This window comes from Globicephala melas, chromosome 11, assembly GCF_963455315.2.
Source record: "Globicephala melas chromosome 11, mGloMel1.2, whole genome shotgun sequence".
In the NCBI taxonomy this organism is placed as follows: Eukaryota; Metazoa; Chordata; class Mammalia; order Artiodactyla; family Delphinidae; genus Globicephala; species Globicephala melas.
Genome location: NC_083324.2, coordinates 85,598,562 through 85,619,607, shown reverse-complemented (window position 1 = coordinate 85,619,607; position 21,046 = coordinate 85,598,562). Strand labels below are relative to the sequence as shown.

The 21,046-nt window shown below is 39.8% G+C and overlaps 1 pseudogene; it reads left to right on the top strand.

Moving 5' to 3' along the window:
- LOC115866000 (uncharacterized) overlaps positions 1–21,046 on the top strand; it is a 392,064-nt pseudogene that overhangs the window by 40,397 nt on the left and 330,621 nt on the right.

The following is a 21,046-nucleotide window of genomic DNA, read 5'->3' as shown; positions in this document are numbered from 1 at the left end:
ACGAGGGCTCAAACCCGTGTCGCCTGCATTGGCAGGCAGATTCTTAACCACTGTGCCACCAGGGAAGCCCCAGAAAAACCATGTTTTAAAATCTAGAAACTTCCACCTAATTCTTTTGATGTGTGCATGTGTGTGTGTGACTATGCGTGATGCACATCCATATTTTAAAATAGGGTAGTTTACTATGAACTTGCTAAATTTAAATAGTGTATATGGTTAATGCGCGGGAGATATTTTAATGCCACATGTTTAAATGTTCTTGTGAAACACAATATATCATTTTTGAATATGCTTTTTCCCTTTTGTTACTTTTCATTCATTTTACTCCAAATTCCCTGTAAATCTTACTAATAATGAAGGTGAATTAAACAAGGTGCTGGCATTCTGATAGATTTGTTCAAGATCTGGTTCACAGCTTTTGTCTTCAACTGGTTTTGTGTGATAAAAGCCCTGCATGCTTAAGAAAATTTCTTTTTAACCTCATCTAGTAATTGATGAGACATTGAGGTTCACAGTTGCATAATATCTAGAGTTGAAAATAGAAAAAATAAGGCTACAAGATCATTTTCTTTTAACATGTTGGGTAATAATTCTTTCTTGTTGAAGCAAGTGGAGGCCTCTCTAGGAAGGGTAGATATTTCTCTGTGAGGCCAGGAGGCTGTCTCTTGGGGCCAAGAACAGATGCTTAGAAATCAGCTTGTTGGCCTCCCCAAATATTAGGAGAGAGTTCAGGGTAAGCACATACCTTCCCCCTTTTCCAGCTGTCACCTTTCTTTCTGCCTACAATGCCCATTGATGTTGAGGTGGTGAGAGTGGATGAATAATTTATATCATAGTATCAGCTTCATCAGAAACCCATAAAGATTTCTTGAAGGGTTCAGATCTAAAATCTTTCTGAATTAAGCCCTAAATTATTAATAATGTGAAACTAGGGTATATTTCTTGCCTGTGGTGTGTGTGCTGCTGTATTTTGAAACTGAATGATTTGTGGATCCCTTTACCAGTCGTTCCTCTTTTTTTGGTCTAATGCAGACAGCATGGAAAGTTCTAAGCATTTTTACAACCACTACTAGATGTCATTTATGGCCCTGATAAATTCAGTAGATACAATAGAAGTAGTTAGGCTCTTGGGCCTTAGTTTTCTAATCTGTAAAATCAAGAGATGCATTGAAGATTCTTTGTAGCTTTAGATTGTGTAATTCTTTCTTTTAGAATTTGTCTGGAATTTATAATATTGATGGGAACTAAAGTTTAAACCACTAAAACAAGACAGAAATCTGGTTATCAGACACAGGGTTGTTTTTTCAGCCTAGTCTCTGCCAGTCCAAGCCTTGTTATAACCACAGTGTGGCAAGATCTGATGTCCCATTATTATTTCTTTCACTTGAGAATGCTTCAGCTGTACAGATCTATCACAGCAGTTGTTACACTGTGAGTTTCCCCTTATCCATCAGAAGAGGAAAATCCATCATACTTTTGACCACTTTTTCCTCTCCAAGAAAATGATCTTTAAGAGAATGACATGTAATATAGACTTGACTATTCTTAAGGCATTGGAGAAACTGCATCTGAAATAAAATCAATACATGATGCAGTGGTTTATTTACATTTAAAATATTGAATGGCAAAGCATTTTATCAAAGACTTTGGGACCAAATACACATTCCATACTTACATAAAGTGAAAGGATAGAAGGAAGCAGAAATACAGGTATAGTTACTGTGTATGATACCTAGCTGTGGTTCAATTACTCTGTGTAGCTCAGCTACACTAACAGAATAAGGTAGATTTTTGAGCAGTTAAGAAATGTAGATATTAGGGTTGGTATGTTTAGAGATTTTTTTTTTTAAGTTTTATCCCATAATCTCGATTTAAGTTGAAATGGTTACCAGGCAACTGAGAGGAACAAAAGTAGTCTTACCCTTCATATTTCTAGCTTCATTTTACACTTTGTTTTGTAGGTAAAGGTATAAATTTTGTTTTGCTGTTGCATCTTTTTAGAAGATTCCTTTTTTAAATGTTCTGTAGCAGTTTATATAGCATGGAAATGGCTGGTTCTTGAAATTTAAAAAAATTGGCCAATAAAACCAAATGGGCACTGAGCATTTTTACTGGTGTAAATTACTTTATGCATTTCTTAATTTCTTCTATTTATTGGTTTACTTTCAAGAATTGAACTCTATATAGAAAACCATCAGTTACATAAAGATTTAAAAAATTTACCGTGAATCATTTTGCAATACGTATGTGTATTGAATCATCAGATTGTATTAAATTTACACAATGTTACATGTCAATTATATCCCAGTAAAGATGGCAAAAAGACAAATAAAATTTTACCATGAAATTATACGTTAGATAATCGTAATTTTCTCAATAAAAACCTAAACACAATTATTTCTTTTTGTTTTTCTTTTTTTTTTTTTTTTTTGCGGTACGCGGGCCTCTCACTGTTGCGGCCTCTCCCGCTGCGGAGCACAGGCTCTGGACGCGCAGGCTCAGCGGCCATGGCTCACGGGCCCAGCCGCTCCGCGGCACGTGGGATCTTCCCGGACCGGGGCACGAACCCGTGTCCCCTGCATCGGCAGGCGGACTCTCAACCACTGCGCCACCAGGGAAGCCCTAAACACAGTTATTTCTAATTTTATTGGTGTGTTCTATTTTTCTTTTATTAGATCTATATATTCTTCCCCCACAGAAATCTAGCTCTTGGATTCCTGTGTTTACTCTGAGGCTTTTTGGGTTTTCTATATACTTTTTGATGCGATCTTTAATCTTCTCCTCCTGCTTTCCTTTGTACATATTCCAGTGGCTCCCATTCTGATATAAGGTGGCATCACATTCACAGGTCAACCCGAAACCCACTGGCTTGTAGCCCCACGCTGGGAATAGAAGGCTCTTTGCCTCCTCTGTGGTTCTGTCTCCTTCATTCTCCCGCAGAAGGATTTAAGAACTCACAGGCTTTCATGTCTGTCTGTCTCTTTCCTGCATATCTCCCATCACCTGCCTTCGACTCTCAGCGCTATTGCTGCTCGTAGGCTCATGGTTTACAGCCACCATCACTGAGGTGGGTTCAAAAAGGGCATGCCCTTCCCTTTATCACTCTAGTCCAAGCTTGGACTTAGACCACCCCGCCCCTCCCGCTGCCATAGTTCTTCAAAGACTTCTAAATTGAGGCTGTAACACTGAACATGACTTAATCAAAGTTTAGGCTAATGGAGAATTATAGCACAGAGAATAACTTAAAATTAGCTGTGAGATATGATTATTATGCGGATCCATAGGTCTAGGTCATGCATAAGATTTTATTTTAGGGTTGATTTGTCTCCAGTCTCTGGCTGCTTTCCATGGGGGCGGAAGTCGGGCTTTCTCCCCATTCTCGGGCACCTGTAAGTGAATCTCCACTCCTGAGAGTCCAGGCCAGAGTCTCACTGGAATTAGAGAAGAAAAGGGAGTTTCTTTCTTAGCCTAAGGCCTTTCCTCTTTATTTCCCCATTTAGGATCTACTTCTTCCCAGCATGACTGATGGAAAAAATACTCAGTTCCATCAAAGGAAACATCACAGCTTATCCAGAGCGTTATTACCTTAACCTAAAGCTCTAGCCAGACCACCATGTAATCTAGTGGTCCATAAGTTTTTAGCTTTGTGGAAACAGGCTTTGAGCGATCCATGAACACCATGAAGCTGAGTGCAAAATTTTGTGAGCGTAAGCTTTTTTCTGGGGAGCAGATTCACAGCCTTCATCAGATTGTTAAAATGATCTGGCATCTCCCCAAAAGATTAAGAACCACTTCAGTCTGGATTAATTAGGTAGGACATCCACGGTTTCCTCTAGATGGGGCTTCACTTGTAGTCCTTCCTCCATCAGCACATAAAGATGGGGCTTTCATATCTTCTCTCCAGACATCTGTGTCCAGACAGCTTCTGATCTTCTGCAAACAACTACTCAAATGCAGATGTCTCCATGGAATAGTTTGTAGGAATAATATGGTCCAAATCCGTTCTTGGACAAGAAACATTCCTTCAGGACAAGAAACAGTCTGCAGAGATGCAATTCTGCCTAGTCTTGTAAAGATCTTCATTTCATAAGAGGTCTTTGCCTAATTAAACTACCTATTTGGCTGGTTTTTCTAGGACAAAGAGATAGTCTTCTACAAAGGGGTAGGATTTTGGGGGTCTTAAATCCAAAACTTAACTAGATCTGAATTCTTATAACCATATATACCTCCTTTTCCCTGCAGTCTTTGCAAGATGCAAACTTACCTCAGGCACCTGCCCTAGGACTTAGAGCCCAGTAGGGAGATGATGGTAGCAAAAGTTTTCTTTTCTCCCATCACATGTAGTTCCAGACATCTCATCTCCTGTTATACTTGGAACTCGGGTATCTAACGGGCTTGATGTTGGATTCCTCAATTCCCTCACGGTCCCCATGGACTCTGGCAAAGTCCCTCTTTCTTTGCTGAAATTGAAGGGCAGCTTACTTTGCATTGTAATGAGCCCAGCTTATGATGTCCGGCAATGAGTTTACTGAATGTTGTTTCTCTTTTTGTGCATGGGACTCATTCACTCTTCCAAGTAATGCATGGGTGTTCACTCCAGTGCAGATTTAGGGTTAGGTGTAGGAGTGGGATAAAGTCATTTGCAGTGGGATTGCAGCTTTGAAAATTGAGGACCACTGTTTTTCTATCTTGTGTGGCTGTCTTTGTAAGAGGTGGTTTCTGGGGCTTTGAAGACAATCTGCTGGAGATTTCTAATACTGTTATTAGGTGTGGAAAAAGGAAACCCGAGAGATGTGAATCTGGGTCACTGCCCTGGCAGGTTGTCCAGTTTTTCAGGATAATGTAGTTTCTCGCTCAGGTGCCATCAGTTAAGGTTAGTGGAGCCCTCTCACTTCCATCCCTCACATTGTAACTCAGGAGGTAGATTGCAAAACGGTGTTTCTGAATCTCATCACAATCAGTGCAAGGGTGGAAAATGTTTCCAGATTATGATCATGCCTGCTTCCTGTCTTTGTTCCCCGTGATAAGATTTCTCCCTCTATCGGTATTTTTTCGTTTTATAGGAAGCTAGGAGTGAAAAGTCTCAGACTTTACCATTCTGTCATTTCACTTGAAATTTTGGAATTTTTTTTTTTACAAAAAATGATTTCACAAAATTGCAACTTGGGAACCTTTAGACATTGATAGGGAGTTCTAAGCAATTTAAAATAATGTCTTTCCTACTGACTTGTAGAGCTTGAAATTTCACGTAAACGAAATATAAAATTATGAAGTACCCAACAGAGTTTAAGATTAAAGGATCCTTCAGTTTAACATGAACTTTTAAGTGTCTCAGTGAATTGTTTTTATTGTCAAGGATCTGATAGTTCTCTTTAGTATTTATGAAAAGTCCCCTTTTGAACTGGATTAAAATAACTATTTTACAGCATTATTAGCACCTAGTTTAAAACACAGAGTATATAAAGGTTTAAAACACAGAGTATATAAAGAAAAGTTGTTTCAGGGCTTCCCTGGTGGCGCAGTGGTTAAGAATCCGCCTGCCAATGCAGGGGACGCGGGTTTGAGCCCTGGTCCGGGAAGATTCCACGTGCCGCGGAGCAACTAAGCCCGTTGTGCGCCACAACTACTGAGCCTGCACTCTAGAGCCCGTGAGCCACAGCTACTGAGCCCGTGTGCCACAAGTACTGAAGCCCGCGTGCCTGGAGCCCATGCTCTGCAACAAGAGAAGCCACCGCAATGAGAAGCCCGCGCACCTCCATGAAGAGTAGCCCCCGCTCGCTGCAACTAGAGAAAGCCCGCGTGCAGCAACGAAGACCCAACACAAGCAAAAATAAATAAATAAATTTATAAAACAAAAAGGAAAATTGTTTCATGATAAATCATTTTGTAATACCGATCTTCATGAAATGACAGTCTCCACTCACCCGATTTCTTTGAATTTGTGTCACTGTAATCCATGTTCCAAAAGAGGAGACAGTTTGCAGAGTTTTCGGGCCTAAGTGGCAGTTCTGACCGGATTTCCTGTGGCTGGTGAGGTTTCCACTGACTTCCGAGATAGCACTGATGGTGGGACCATGGCTGGGCCTTGCGCTGTAGCCAGAGGCTGAGCCTGTGTTGCCTTAAAGTTTTGACAGTTGGGTCTGTGCTGTATATCTTTATTTCAGTGTGCTTTTTTTTTTAAACTTACTTTTTGTTTAAGAGGCGCTTTCCCACTCCTAGGTATCATGAGTGTTGTCCTTTATTTTCTTCTATTGACTTTAGAGCTTTACTTTTTGTATTTAAATCTTTAATCTACCTATCTTTAGATTACCTGAAGGTAGGAATTTAGTTTTATTTCTTTAATAAAATTAGTCAGTTTTCTCTACACCATCTTCTAAATACTCCATCTTTTTCTGTTTGATTTATGGGGCTATTTTTAATCATATATTAAGTTTTCCTATATGCTGTTGGCCCTTGAACAACACAGGTTTGAACTGCACAGGTCCACTTATATGCAGATTATTTTCCATAAATATGTACTACATTACACATGATTCTTGGTTGGCTGCATCCACAGAAGCAGAACTATGGACATGGAGGGCCAACTGTAAAGTTATACACAGATTTTTCCCTGCTTGGGGGTCGGCACCCCTAACCTCCTTGTTTTCAAGGGTCAACTGTATATGGGTCTGTCTTTAAGCTCTCTAATTTGTTTAATTAGTTCACTTTCCAGTTTTGCCTCAGCACCACACTGAACTAACTTACGGTTGTAGCTTTGAGACTGGTCCCCCCATCCCCTCTCCCCCATCGAGATACTGCAGGGTGCTTTTTCCTGGTATTTGAGCTATTGGTGCCCAGCCTTGATCATTTAGATTCTTCTTTGCTGGCTCCCTGGCATCCTTGCGTGTTTAGTTGTTTTGTCGTATTATTTATTTTTCCTCGTAGATGTATGTTGTAATACACAGGGGAGGGTGTCTCAGGCTACTATAAAAAAATACCATAGACTAGGAGGCTTAATTAAATAACAGATTTATTTCTCATAGTTCTGGAGACTGGGAAGTCCAAGATCAAGGTGGCAGCAGATTTGGTGTCTGGTGAGAGCCTGCTTCCTGGTTCATAGACAGCTGCCTTCTTGAGATGTCTTCACATGGTGGAAGGGACAAGGGAGGTCTCTAGTGTCTCTTATATAAGAGCGCTAATCCCATTCATGAGGGCTCCACCCTCGTGGCCTGATCACCTCCCAAAGGCCCCACTTCCAAATACCATCACATTAGGGATTAGGTTTTAAAATATGAATTTTGAGAGGTTACAAACATTCAGTCAAAACAGATGGGTAGGACTTCCCTGGTGGCGCAGTGGTTAAGAATCCTCCTGCCAATGCAGGGGACATGGGTTTGAGCCCTCGTCCGGGAAGATCCCACACGCTGCAGAGCAACTAAGCCCATGCCCCACAACTACTGAGCCTCTGCTCTAGAGCCTGTAAGCCACAGCTGCCAAGCCCGCGTGCCTAGAGCCCATGCTCCGCAACAAGAGAAGCCACTGCAATGAGACGACCACGCACCACAATGAAGAGTAACCGCTCCTTGCTGCAGCTAGAAAGCTAGTGCGGAGCAACAAAGACCCAATGCAGACAAAAATAAAATAAATAAATAAATATTTTAAAAAATGTCTTTAAAAAACCAAAACAGGTGGGTTAATATATTGTGTTATTATACTTCCCCAACAAAGCTTACAATAGAGCAGAGTTGCAGAGAGCCAAAAGGGAACTTTTTTTATCATCCAGTCCTGCCCAATGGTCTCATAAATTCGGAGACTGAGGCCTAGCAAGCCTTGGTGATTTCCACAGGGTAGCCCAGCTGGTGGTAGCAGAGGTGGGACTCCTGGGGATTCCTTTCACTAGAAGTGATGCCTGACCTTCTACTCCCTGTAGTTATTTCTGTGTCTGGACTTGTAATCATACATGGATTCATATAGCTCATCACTGAGCACTGAGCACGGCAACATCCACCCTCTTTATGATCAACTATAATGTGGATCCTTCTTCTTCTTTTGTGGGTTCTTCTTACTTTTAATACATTTGTTGCTACATATGCTGGGAGTCTGTTGAACATTGTTGAATGTAAACTGTTGAATAATTTCAAGTATTTGTACTCATAAGGACAAATGTCATTTCTGTCCCTTGAAGTGTGCAAAGCATAGGTGCTTGAGGGCCTGCCAACCAATGCACGGGTACCTTTATTTTGAAATTTGTTCTGTGTGCAATTAACAAAAGGTTCAAAAGAAGTCCTTTCTGAAACTTTGGCTAAAGTCCTAGAATTTGTACATGACTTTGCAACATGCTTTTACTATATATTATATCTAGTGTCCTTAGCCCTGTTTTTGGCTTCTTCAATTGACCAAGTTAGAGATTAATGGAAGAAGATTTCTTTTCTGCTACCAGGGGATTATGTCGCAGCAATTATATATATATATGTGTGTGTGTGTGTGTGTGTGTGTGTGTAGCTGGTTTACAATTTTATATTAGTTTCAGGTGTTAAACATAGTGATTCAATAATTTTATAGATTATACTCCATTTAAAGTTACTATAAAATATTCGCTATATTCCCTGTGCTATCCACTATATCCGTAGAGCTTACTTATTTTATACATAGCAGTTTGTATCTCTTAATCCCTTACCCCTAATTTGCCCCTCACCCCTTCCCTCTCCCCACTAGTTTGTTCTCTGTATCTGTGAGTCTATTTCTGTTTTGTTATACTCTTTTGTTTGTTTTAATTTTTAGATTCTACATATAAGTGATAACATACAGTATTTATCTTTCTCTCTGATTTATTTCACTAAGCATAACACCCTCCAGGTCCACCCACGTTGTTGCAAATGGCAAAATTTCATCCTTTTTTATGGCTGAATAATATTCCATTGTGTGTGTGTGTGTGTGTGTGTGTGTGTAATCTCACATCTTCTTTATCCATTAGTCTTTTGGTGAACACTTAGGTTTCTTCCATATCTTGGCTACTGTAAATAATGCTGCTGTGAACATTGGGGTACATGTATCTTCTTGTTTTCTTCAGATATATACCAAAGAGTAGAATTGCTGGGTCACATGGTATTTCTATTTTTAATTTTTTGAGGAACCTCCATACTGTTTTCTATAGTGGCAGCACCAATTTACATTCCCACCAACAGTGCACAAGGGGTCCCTTTTCTCTACATCCTCTCCAACACTCGTTATTTGTAGACTTTTTGATGATAGCCCTTCTGACAGGTGTGAAGTAATATCTCCTTGTGGTTTTGATTTGTATTTCTCTGATGATTAGTGGTGTTGAGCGTCGTTTCATGTGCCTGTTGGCTATCTGGTATATCTTCTTTGGAAAAATGTCTATTCAGGTCTTCTGCCCATTTCTTAATTGGGTTGTTTGTTTTTTTGATATTGAGTTGTATGAGCTGTTTAAATATTTTGGAAATTAACCCCTTATTGGTCATATCATTTGCAAACATTTTCCTTCCATTCAGTAGGCTGTCTTTTTGTTTTGTTGATGTTTTATATCATGGTAAATATTTTAAGTTAATTTTTAAAAATTGTGGTAAAATACACATAACAAAATTTACCATCATGGCTGTTTTTAAGTATACAGTTCAGTGGCATTAAGTACATTTACATCACTGTGCAACCATCACCACCATCCATCTCCAGATCTCTTTTCATCTTGCAAAACTGAAGTTCTGGTAATGGTAAAATGTATTGTCTATACAAATACATCCAAATAGTAAAATTCTTATGGTTGAAGGTGCAGTAGTGACATATGACTAATTAGGTTTGTACTCTCCATTTCTTCAACATTTCACCATCTTCAATTAACATTTATATGGTGCTTTATTATAATTATTCTCACTTAATATTCAAAACGCATGTGAGGTAGACATTAATATTCCCATTTTATAAATGAAGAAGTTGAAGTGGTCATAGAGAAGTAGTGAAGGAGTCAGAATTCCAGCTTAATGCCATTGCCCTTAAATCCTTTCTGTTTCCACTATACCGCACTTCAAAAGACTGTGACTAGTATTTTCTTTCCTTCTCTCCCTCCCTTCCTTGCTTCCCTCCCTCCCTCCCTCTGCCCCTCCTTTCCTGCCTGCCTTCCTTCCTTCCTGATCTATCAATCTCTTGTTTTTGGTAGTGATGGGGTAGGTGTCAAGAAGGTAAATTTCTGGAGTTTTGTTTTAAATTATGGGTCTTGCCCTAACAGCAGACAGTCTTGTTCATAACCTTGGGCATGCTCATCAGATCAGAGATTATTATGCTTTGCCTAAACACTTAGTACATGCAGCAGATGTCTATTCAAATATTACTTTAAAAAATGCCCGGAATTGTATTTAAATGGCTTCCATTATTCACTAATTAAATTGCAGATTGTTTCTCCTGGGGATTTTTGCACTAGGCTGAGTTTCTTCAATTGTTTGTGTTGGACGATGACAAAATAAATCTATTGCATTGCAGCTCAGTGAAAAATCCTGCTGAATGGGCTAAAAAAGTCCACATTCATCCTACAACAACAGACTTATTTAAAAAATACATATATTTTCTTTTTTTCCTGGTAAGATGGAGCACGAGCAGATAGTGGGCTTTTGTTTGTGTTTTCTTTTTTTGGTACGCGGGCCTTTCACTGTTGTGGTCTCTCCCGTGCGGAGCAAAAGCTCCGGATACGTAGGCTTACGGGCCCAGCCGCTACGCGGCACGTAGAGATCTTCCCAGACCGGGGCACGAACCAGTGTCCTCTGCATTGGCAGGCGGACTCGCAACCACTGCGCTACCAGGGAAGCCCTATTTGTGTACTTTGATTCTAGTGCTTAAAATACCTGGAGGGGTCTGGGATACAATGGAGGCCCATGTGTTCTACTGAGTGTGTCAGCTTCCTTGGTCTGTATGGATTTTACAAAGAGCCGTGCAATGGAATTCAGATATTTTAAAACCACATGTGTGTTTCTTCCACGGGTGCCACAATTTAAATCTTTAATCAGTCTTGTCAAGAGGTTAGGAGTAGCAGCTGGTTCGCCCTCAGACTTCCTCTAGGGTCATTATTAGTTGCTGTTGCCTTGCTAGGTAGCGATTACAGAACATCCTCCCATGTGCTGTTTTCATTTATACTGAGAGAGGGAAGCAAAACCAGAATTAGGAGAAGGAATCAGCCAGAAGAGTTCAATGTTTCTGCAGACTAGAGGCTTGTCACAATATGCCTTTGAATTTTTGCAGAGGAATGCTTGCTTGCTCTTAATATGTAAATTACTTCCAATCCCCTAATAAAAAAATAGATGAAAATTTCATGCTAATGTTCAATCTTATAAACAGATAATTAAGACTTTGCTCTCAGAATAAATAAATACCTGACACTTGCCAGCAGTGGCTTTGGGGCAGCAGTGTCTTTGCTAAGCCTCATATACATCATCATAATGAATCCTTACAACCTTGTGAAGAACGTGGTATTCTCCCTATTTTACGGACTAGGAAAGTGAAGCTCAGAGAGGTTAGGAGACTTGCTCAAATGTCACACTGAGAATAAATGGCAGATCTGGGATTGTGTCCTTTTTGTGATATCAGTGCTCACTTTTTCAGCAATTGTTGATGTTAATGTTCTTTAGACTTGAGAACTGACGCTGACCCAACCCAAGCCTGTGGGTGTTAAAGACAATCTCAGATAAAATGTAAGAACTTAGTTCCATTCCACAATGCGCTAACATGGCAGAGCTGAAGTGGGGAGCTGTAGAGCTACCAAAATATTGGATGGGAAACTGAATGCTTTTTCAAATCAAGTGCCTCTGAGTAGTGACCCTGGACAGTTGGTAAGAGTGTGTCACCAACATAAATAATTGGAAAGAAATGTTGGATAAGTTGGAAGCAAAGCCAGCGATTCCTACATGGAGCTGTTAAGAAGGGACCAGGAAGTGTGAAGAAATGAAGGTTACTCAGTGTCCAGACTAAAATAAGGGATGGATCTTAGCACAACAGATGGAAACTGCAGCAGCAAGTAACAGAGCACCAGAAGAGAGACACTTCCATCTGGATTCATTCAGAAAAGGATGTCAGAGAACTATAACAATGAAAGCATATAAATTTCCACTGGTTATGTCAGATCAAAATTCAGGACAGATTCAAGATGGGCCCTTCACATACGTATTACTATTTTGAGGTACTCTATGCCATATAAATGATGTTGTAGGTCAAGACCTATTTTAGCCTTATACATTAAATAAACAAACACTTTTCATAGAACCTCTTACCACTTTATTGTTAATTTTTGGAATAAAATGTAGGTAGTTTGTTCTTACTGTTGTTGCCCAATTTTTTTTTTTAAATAAATAAATTTATTTATTTATTTATGGCTGCGTTGGGTCTTCGTTGCTGCGCACAGGCTTTCTCTTCATTGCGGTGTGCGGGCTTCTCATTTTGGTGGCTTCTGTTGTCGCGGAGCACCGGGCTGTAGGCGCATGGGCTTCAGTAGTTGTGGCACGTGGGCTCAGTAGTTGTGGCTCTCAGGCTCTAGAGCGCAAGCTCAGTAGCTGTGGCACACGGGCTTAGTTGCTCCGCAGCATGTGGGAGCTTCCTGGACCAGGGCTCGAACCCGTGTCCCCTGCATTGGCAGGTGGATTCTTAACCACTACGCCACCAGGGAAGTCCCCCAATGTTTTAGAAGATGAGCTGGCAGACACAATTCTGTTGTTCTGTAGCTGTGATGTGGTGTTTGAGAAATGCTGAGGAAGTTCAATTATCTTTCTTAGGGTGGTGATGAAATTCAGGACTGGAGGGTGGTTTACAGGACAGTAGGAATAGAGTGCTGCTGCTTATTTCTGAATGTCAAGTCACAATGACCTACTTTCTTTTTTGCTTATGTTTTTCATGATTCAAGTTTTTCAGGCTTAAATAATTTGGGGGCTTTTGTTCTTTTTCTTTGCTGCCTCTCATCCTAGGATGTTCGTGTTCTGGCACTCGCTTGCTAACGTGGATATTTTAATCATATTTCATCTGCAAAGGCATGGGAGAAGATGTTGACACTTTTCATTAGACAAATGGAAATTGTGTTGTATTTGTATACAAAAGTGTGTTCTTTACCAAACCAGCAGGGTATCATGTATTTTGGAGTCTGTGTGTGTGTGTGTGTGTGTGTGTGTGTGTGTGTGTGTGTGAGGTCCCTATGAGAATTCCTTAAAAGCAGTGGAACCTAGCCCCAAGAAAAAATCCATAGATTCACGTACACGTAAGATTTTCTCATGCAATTTCAAATGGTGGATTCATCCCTGAACGCTTGCTTATGAATCCTTTGTTCTGAAATATCGAAAGTCAGTTTGAATATACTTGGCTTTGGGCACTGGCTACTTGTGCGGTCCCCAGGGAAAGGTGGACTTTTGCGGTTGTATGAGACAGTAGGTGATTTGGAGATTTCTAGGTTTCAAGCGAATGCACTATAAGCCACACTTACCGAGTGTGCTAGAAAAAAAACGTGACTTTGAGAGTGTGTATCCTGGGGATGCCGGACGGTGAGAAGTGAAACTAGAGAAATATTAGAAAGCATAATTAGTGATTTAGTTTCTTCTTTTTTAAAAAAACTTGGAACATACACTCAACATGGGGATTTCCAATAACAAATACAATAAAGACAAATAAAAGTAAATGTTTACAGCCACATTAGACCTTGAGAATGAAGGATGGAAATCCTTGAAGGCAAGGACACGGCCCTATGATATACGTTCAGGGACCTCCTATATATGTGACTGAGGAATTAGCTCTGGGAGTGGAAGAGGCCAGTCCTCATTAGGTATCTTCTGGGAGGAGATGAGTTTTGGGTCAGAGTTTCATCTTGAAGCTTATTGGATTTAATGCTTTTCTCTCAAGGCATCTCAATGATAAACCACCTAGGATGGGAGAAAAACCTAGAAGAGTTAGAGGCCTCCCTGTTCTCCTTTCTCCTCATGGTAGAAGCGCCTTTACTCTCCAGCTCCTGAATTGCTATGGTGAGAGCTGCAACTAAACAAACTGTGCAAACTTTAACCTAAAAGGAGCCAAAATCTTAGACCACATTTACCATCCTACCAGCCATATACAGTAAAAGCCCATAAAACAAAAAACTTGTCTTCATCCTCCTGTAAATGCCAATAATCCCCTGTTTATACCGTTTACATAACAGCTATAGGTGATGCCTTATAGTTGCCTTAGTTCATTTACCAGACTGAAAAGCCCTTACATTAAGGTCAGGGATCTTTTCTGACACCACTTGGTAGTCCTTCTACTAGTAAAGCAAGCCAAGCGTGTTGCTGGGGTTCAGCAAATAGTTGCTGAACAAATAGTAAAAAGGCCGGTTAGTGTCACTTAAAATCTCTAAACATTCTCTTTTGAATTGTCTCCAACTGTGTATCCAGTTGGAACAACAATTCAAAGTTATGTTGACAGAGGTGGAGCTATTTGCTTGTCATTATGACGATTAGTCTTGTAAGTTACCCAAAGTCTGCATAGCAAGTAAAATGTAGTCTTTGCATGTTTGGTTTTCCGTTGCTGTTTATGACGTACAGAATCATGATGGATGGAGTTGCAGTCAGATTCTGATAATTTTGTGGTTTGGTCTCAGTTGTGGACAGAGATGAAGCAGGTTCATTCATTAAATTACCATTCATTGACTACCATGTGCTAGGTATTATTTTCTCCACCAAGGATCTCAACATGAGTAAGATGTGGCATCTGCTTATAATCAGCTCTCAACTTGGTAGGGGAGACAGATACACGAGTAGTGACTGCAATATCTAATGTGTTAAGTGGCTTGAGAGAGGTAAGGAAAGGAAGCACAAAGAGGGGACTAACTGATTCTGCTTGTGGGTGGGAAGAATGTGCCAGGTACAGGACAGAGTGAGGAATGAGACTGGAATGGCGACATTCCAAGCAGAGAAAAGAGCCAGTGCAAAGCACAGAGGAAGGTTTGGAGATCTCTGGGTGGTATACCTGAAGCAGAGGGTGCGAGGGCCAGGCATGGCTGGGATGAGATGGAAAGGGGGTGTGTAGACGCTGCAGAAGTGTTTTTAAACCCGCCTCCTTTCCCACACAGAGTAGTTTGGATTTTCTCTTGTAGGCACTGGTGCTTTTGAATGGGGGGAAGCCAGTTCTGACTACCAGGTTTTTTAGAGTAAACATCCACACCCAGACCTCAGTTCTTGCCTGGGGTAAATAGTAAACAGAGGCTGTAATTGGCCAGAGGAACTATTTCATCACACTGCAACAAATTATCAGGGGACCTTAAACAAAATGCAGAGTAGGGCAGGCTGACTGCCAAATTACCGTAGAATCATTTTAGAAAGTGGGGAGATACTCTTGAATATAAGTTTGTTTGCTTAGAATTAAGAGAAATAAGGGTGAACTTTGTTTTTCATTTTAGCATTTTGACTTGGGATCTGAGTTAGGCTAATGGTGTAATCAGCGCTGTCCTTTCTAAACTGACTTTGTATGGGGCTGACATCAAAGAGTAGTGGCCAGTGGTATACATAAAATAGGAGCCACAGAGAACAATCAAGTACTGAATCTAAGTTGTGTTGCACTTGGTGGGGTGAGGAAACTACATTAGATCCAACACTTGTATAACCTGCATAACTGGATTTCCAGGTTCTGGCCCCCTATTCAGAGTCTAACAAGTAATTTTAATTAAAAAAACTGAAAAACTCCACTGTGTCATATACCTAGTAGCATTATCACCCTGTTCATTCCTTTATCCAATAGCAAGTATTTATTGAGCACCTACTAAGAGCTACTCTTATAGGTTAATTTTTTTTTTTTTTTTTTGTGGTGTGCGGGCCTCTCACTGTTGTGGCCTCTCCTGTTGCGGAGTACAGGCTCTGGACGCGCAGGTCCAGCAGCCATGGCCCACGGGCCCAGCCACTCCGCGGCATGTGGGATCTTCCCGGACCGGGGCATGAACCCGTGTCCCCTGCATCGGCAGGCGGACTCTCAACCACTGCGCCACCAGGGAAGCCCTTATAGGTTAAATTTTAAGAGGGAGAGGGAAGATGGCACAGTGGGGTTGCTGCAGGCATTTGTAGGAGTATGCACCAAAGCCCAGGGTGAGAGAGAGAGAGAGTGTGTGTGTGTGTGTGAGTTTGGGGAGAATGAAAAGCACTTAGCCTGGTGGTACTGTGGAGTGTGACAGGAAGCAGAGAAATTGGACTGAAGCATTGCTCAGAGCCTGATCGTGATTTGAACTATGTTCAGGTGTCTGGAATTTATCCTAATGGCAATTGGAGATTTGCTTCCTAGAAAGATCGGTTTAGCTGGTGTGAAGAACGGATGGAGTAAGGCAAAGTTGAAGGCAGACCAGTTAGGAGGTTTCTGCCGCAGTCTGGTTGGGAGATAACAGTAGCCCTAACTGGGTGAGAGGCTGTAGGAATGCAGAAATATGGCTGGAGTCCGAAGATATTTAGGAGGTAGATTTTAAATGGGACTTGGTGACTGACTGAAGGTGGGGTTCTTGGGCAGCTAGAAAGAAGAGGATGCTCTCTCTTGATCTAGGAAACATAATACTTATACATGGGGGTGGGCATTCTTTACAGTGTAATTCAAAAAGTATTAAATTGATCTAGGAAAACTTTACATTCTCTGCGAGCTCCGTCAATGTACAGATGCATGAGAAAGGAGAGGAATAAATTCAGAAGCGTGAAAGCACTCCCATTTTGATTTTTCTCTCTCAGCTTTTCAACTTCAAGGCCAGGAACATATGCCTCGTGAGTTCGAAGGAGATTGTGATCCTATAATCGTTTTCCTTTCACAGAGCTAGAGGGATTAAACTTCCTCGGAGAAGGTGATTTTGCAGCCTCTGGATTAAAAGCTCTTCCAGTTCCACCTTTGGTTGAAAATCAGTGGTGTCTGGTGTTTATCAGAACACCCCCAACACTCTTGTGTACAGGTCACCAACACTCGTATTTTATGCCTGGCATTTTTTTTTTTTTTAATGCCTGGCATTTTGAGCCAGAAATTTTCCAGTGGTCCCCAACTGCTAGGATCTCAAGCCCCTATTTTCTTGGATCTTCAATTTATTTTAATTAAAAAAAAATCTCTTCTAGAAAAGCACATTTGATGTGTTGCTGAATAAATAGGTTTTTTTTTTTTCTGAACATGTCATCCTGGTCATTAAATGGAAAAATGTAGTCTACGATGCTACAGAGCTTGCCCTTTTTAATACGTTTGAAATATAAAAAATCAAAATTGCGCTCTGTTAAAAGAATGTATAGCTGGAATTTTAATTTGATTATCTTCCCCAATTTTCCCAGGCTTTCATAGGCCAGCACTTTGTTTGAACAGCTGTACTCCCCTAAATCTCAGTAACGAATGAATCAGGAATAATTTTGTGGAGCAAGTCAGATGAAAGGAACTTCCTAAGAAAGATGGGTCATTAAGAGAAGGAAGAAGGAAAAACTAGCAAAAATTGGAGACATTTAACGACTGTTTTTTTAATAAAGCAATTTGCTGTCATAATTCTTTTCTGATAATCTTAACATATGCTGTCCTTTATTTCCCTTTAGGTTTTAATATTGGGTGGAAATAAAATTTAAAACTAAAGTCAGCAGGAAAAGAGAAATGCTAAAAACTGAGAAGCCTAAAAAATAGAATAGAGCAGTGTAGTCAATTTTCTATTATCTATAATTTTCTGTCATCTATACGTGTATTATCCATATGCTGGGGTTGGCGGGATAGAAGAGGAGGGGGTGAAACTGTGAAATCTGTCTGCCTCCAATCACAAAAAGATCAAATTAACATGTGAAAAGATATTTGCAAGAGCTGGAGGATAGAAGGGTTTTGGGCTTTTAACATCTTACCTAGTGGATATATTTGAAAGCAAAAAATAAAGCTAAAGTAAATTCGGGGAAACATTAATTCACCCAACTGAATAAACAACTTACTGAATTTGCTAAGCTAATTGATCAACTCTTGCTTCTCCTTTCCAACGTAGATTCGAAGGCAGTAAAATAAATTAAATCAACGTTCCTCTCCCCCGCCCTTACTAAAAGGAAGCTTGCTTTCCCTGGGTAACTCGGTCATTTAAATTCCCAAGGCTGTCCCCCCCGCAGTCCACTGGCAGGAAGCAATTGTACGGAGACAAAATTGGTTCTCTGCAGATTGCAGACTTTGGGATCTGAGTATTATACTTTAGCTCAACTACCTAAACTGATGAATAAAATAAATATTAACTGAGGTTATTTTTAGAAATAAATGTCCTATGGATGCTGTTGATTTGCAGATAGAGGAGACTGTGACTTACAGATAGATCTTTTTATGAAGCTTAAAACTATATTGACAGTAGGAAATGATGACTTGGGGGGAAAATCCTGGAAAATTAAGGATATTTAAAGTTTGAAAACAATTGTAATTGTGAAAATCTGGACACTGAAATAGTAAAAATATTTCAGTTCAGTAGTCTGCAGATCTGGTACTTAATATTGCGCTTACTTAAATTTAAATCACTAGAATAAGATTTAGTTTAGATTGCATGTATCTACACACTGATACACACATACATTCACCTAAACACAATATACAAGGAACCGTGAAAGAATAAACAGGGAAGAAAACGAATGAAAAAGATTGCAAAGTGGTGAATGACAAGTTTTGCGCAAGTTAGGCAAAATATAATACAGGGATATCCTCATTAACAAGTTAATCATGAGTCAAGACCGTATCGCTAGGTTTTTCATTGTTCAAAGGCATGATATCCAGATGCAGAAATAGGAAGATAGCAGAGTAGAATTGAGAAAGAAAACAATGCTTATATAAAAGTTCTGCTCACACTTGCAGCACCTTCTTGCCTTCATCATGATTGGGCACCCTTCCAAGGAAGAATCTAAATGCAAAGTACTTCCAGCTGACTTCTTAAGGCCACAAACCTTAATCACCTTCTGGTGCCCTCACCTTGAAGATCAAAGACTCCCCACGGATTGCCTTTCCCTACTTTTCCTTCTCTGCTGGACCAATTCTGATTCTTTCCAGTCTTGTTCACCCTAGGATATTGTGCTCAAGACTCATTTACATGCTCAACTAATCTTAATTAAAATGTAAGGGAAGATCAGGGCATGATCAGATTCGGTTCTGAATGAACTTGAATAGTTTGGCATCATTTTATAGGATTAGACAGTTCTTGGAACGGCTTCTCTTCCTGACATCGTCTTAGGCTTGCTGTCATTTCTTAATACTCTCATCAACTTCCATGTTTAAGCATTGGCTGAATGTTCTCTTTTAACTTACAGATGATTTTGCTATCTGGAAACTTATGCCCACGTCTTTGACTGCGGGTCAAAATTGCTTTCCTCACAGTCTGATTGGGAGAGTTGTTAAACATTGGAATGTCCTTCTGAGGTGGGCTGTGGAATGTCATGTAAGTTATTAATATTTTTTTCTGAATATGATGGATTTTCAAATGTTGCAGGAATGGCTTGGGCAAGTCTGTGAAATTTCGTTCTTTTTTTATTGAGGTACGATTGACATGTAGCTCCCTTCACGCATTCTCCTCACCCACCCATTCCCAACCACCAGTCTGTTCTCTATGTCTATGAGTTTGTTTTCTTTTTTTAAAGGTTTCACATATAAGTGAGATCATATGGTATTTGTCTTTCTCTGACTTATTTCACTTAGCATAAATGTCCATCCATGCTGTCTCAAATGGCAAGATTTCTTTTTTTAATGGCTAAATAATATTCCATTGTATATATACCACATTTTCTTTATCCATTCATTCACCAATGGCCACTTGTTTCCATATCTTGGCTATTATCAATAATGCTCTGGTGAATATTGGGTTGCATGTATCTTTTCAAATTAGTGTTTTCATTTTCTTCGGATAAATACTCAGAAGTAGAATTGCTGGATCACAAGGCAGTTCTATTCTTAATTTTTTGAAGAAAGTCCATACTGTTTTCCATAGTGACTGCAGCAATTTACATTCCCACAAACAGTGGACAAAGGTTCCTTTTGCTCCACATCTTCACCAACACTTGTTACTTCTTGTCTTTTTGATAATAGCCATCGGACAGGTGTAAGGTGGCATCTCGTGGTTTTGGCTTGCGTTTCCTGATGATTAGTGATGTTGAGCATCTTTTCATGGACCGGCTGGCCATCTGTATGTCTTTAGAAAAATGTCTACTCAGATCTCTGATGTTTCCTTTTAAGCTTGTGAGTCCCAGAGTTGTTGTTGTTGGGCTTTACAGTGTGAGCTCCTTGATTAGTGAAAATATAGAAGGCAAAGCAGTAATTTAATTTAAAAATATTTAAAATCCACCATCTCCATTATGTTCTGTGGTCAAATATACTCAAAGTTAAATGAACTGTTTTAAACTTGGTTATCATGGATTTGATCGCATATGTGGCCAAACTAGATTGATTTCTAAGAATTCGTAATTTATCAAGTAATCTTTAACTCAAATTGGGGAACAATTTGGCTAGATGCAGGCGAAGAAGATAAACATGACCTTGTGTTAATTGCGATGGCCAAGTCATCCTTCAAAACTCATCACTTCTCCTGTGACATCTTGCCAGGCCTCCCCTCCCCACTCTCCAGCTGTTAGTTACTACCTGAGTTGATCCATGTGAAGCAGTAAGCAAAGTGTCTAGGACCATGTAAGTGTGTTCATAAGTGTTAGCTTACACTATTAATATTTTTAATATTTTTATTTTATATTATTTTAATTTAATATGTATAAAAGATTTATTTTTATTTTATAATAAAATACTTTCATAAACTATGTGCTCTTATATGACAGCTTGTACATCATATGTGTATTCAATCAGTCATCCAAAATTTATTGCTTGACTAATGTGTATTAGGCACGGGCACTAGATCCCAGAGATAGATGACTAAGACAAAGATGTCCTTTTGAAAATGATGGTTTACCTCTTATAATAATGTGTTATCCTAGTGTGTTTATGTCTTTTATATTGTGAGTTCATTTGAGGTCAAAACCATGAGAGCCCAAAAAATCATGTCAACTTACCCTGAAATAGTTTAGAATGAGAAGGAGAAATCATCACAAAGTAACCTTGCATTGGTTAAACTTCT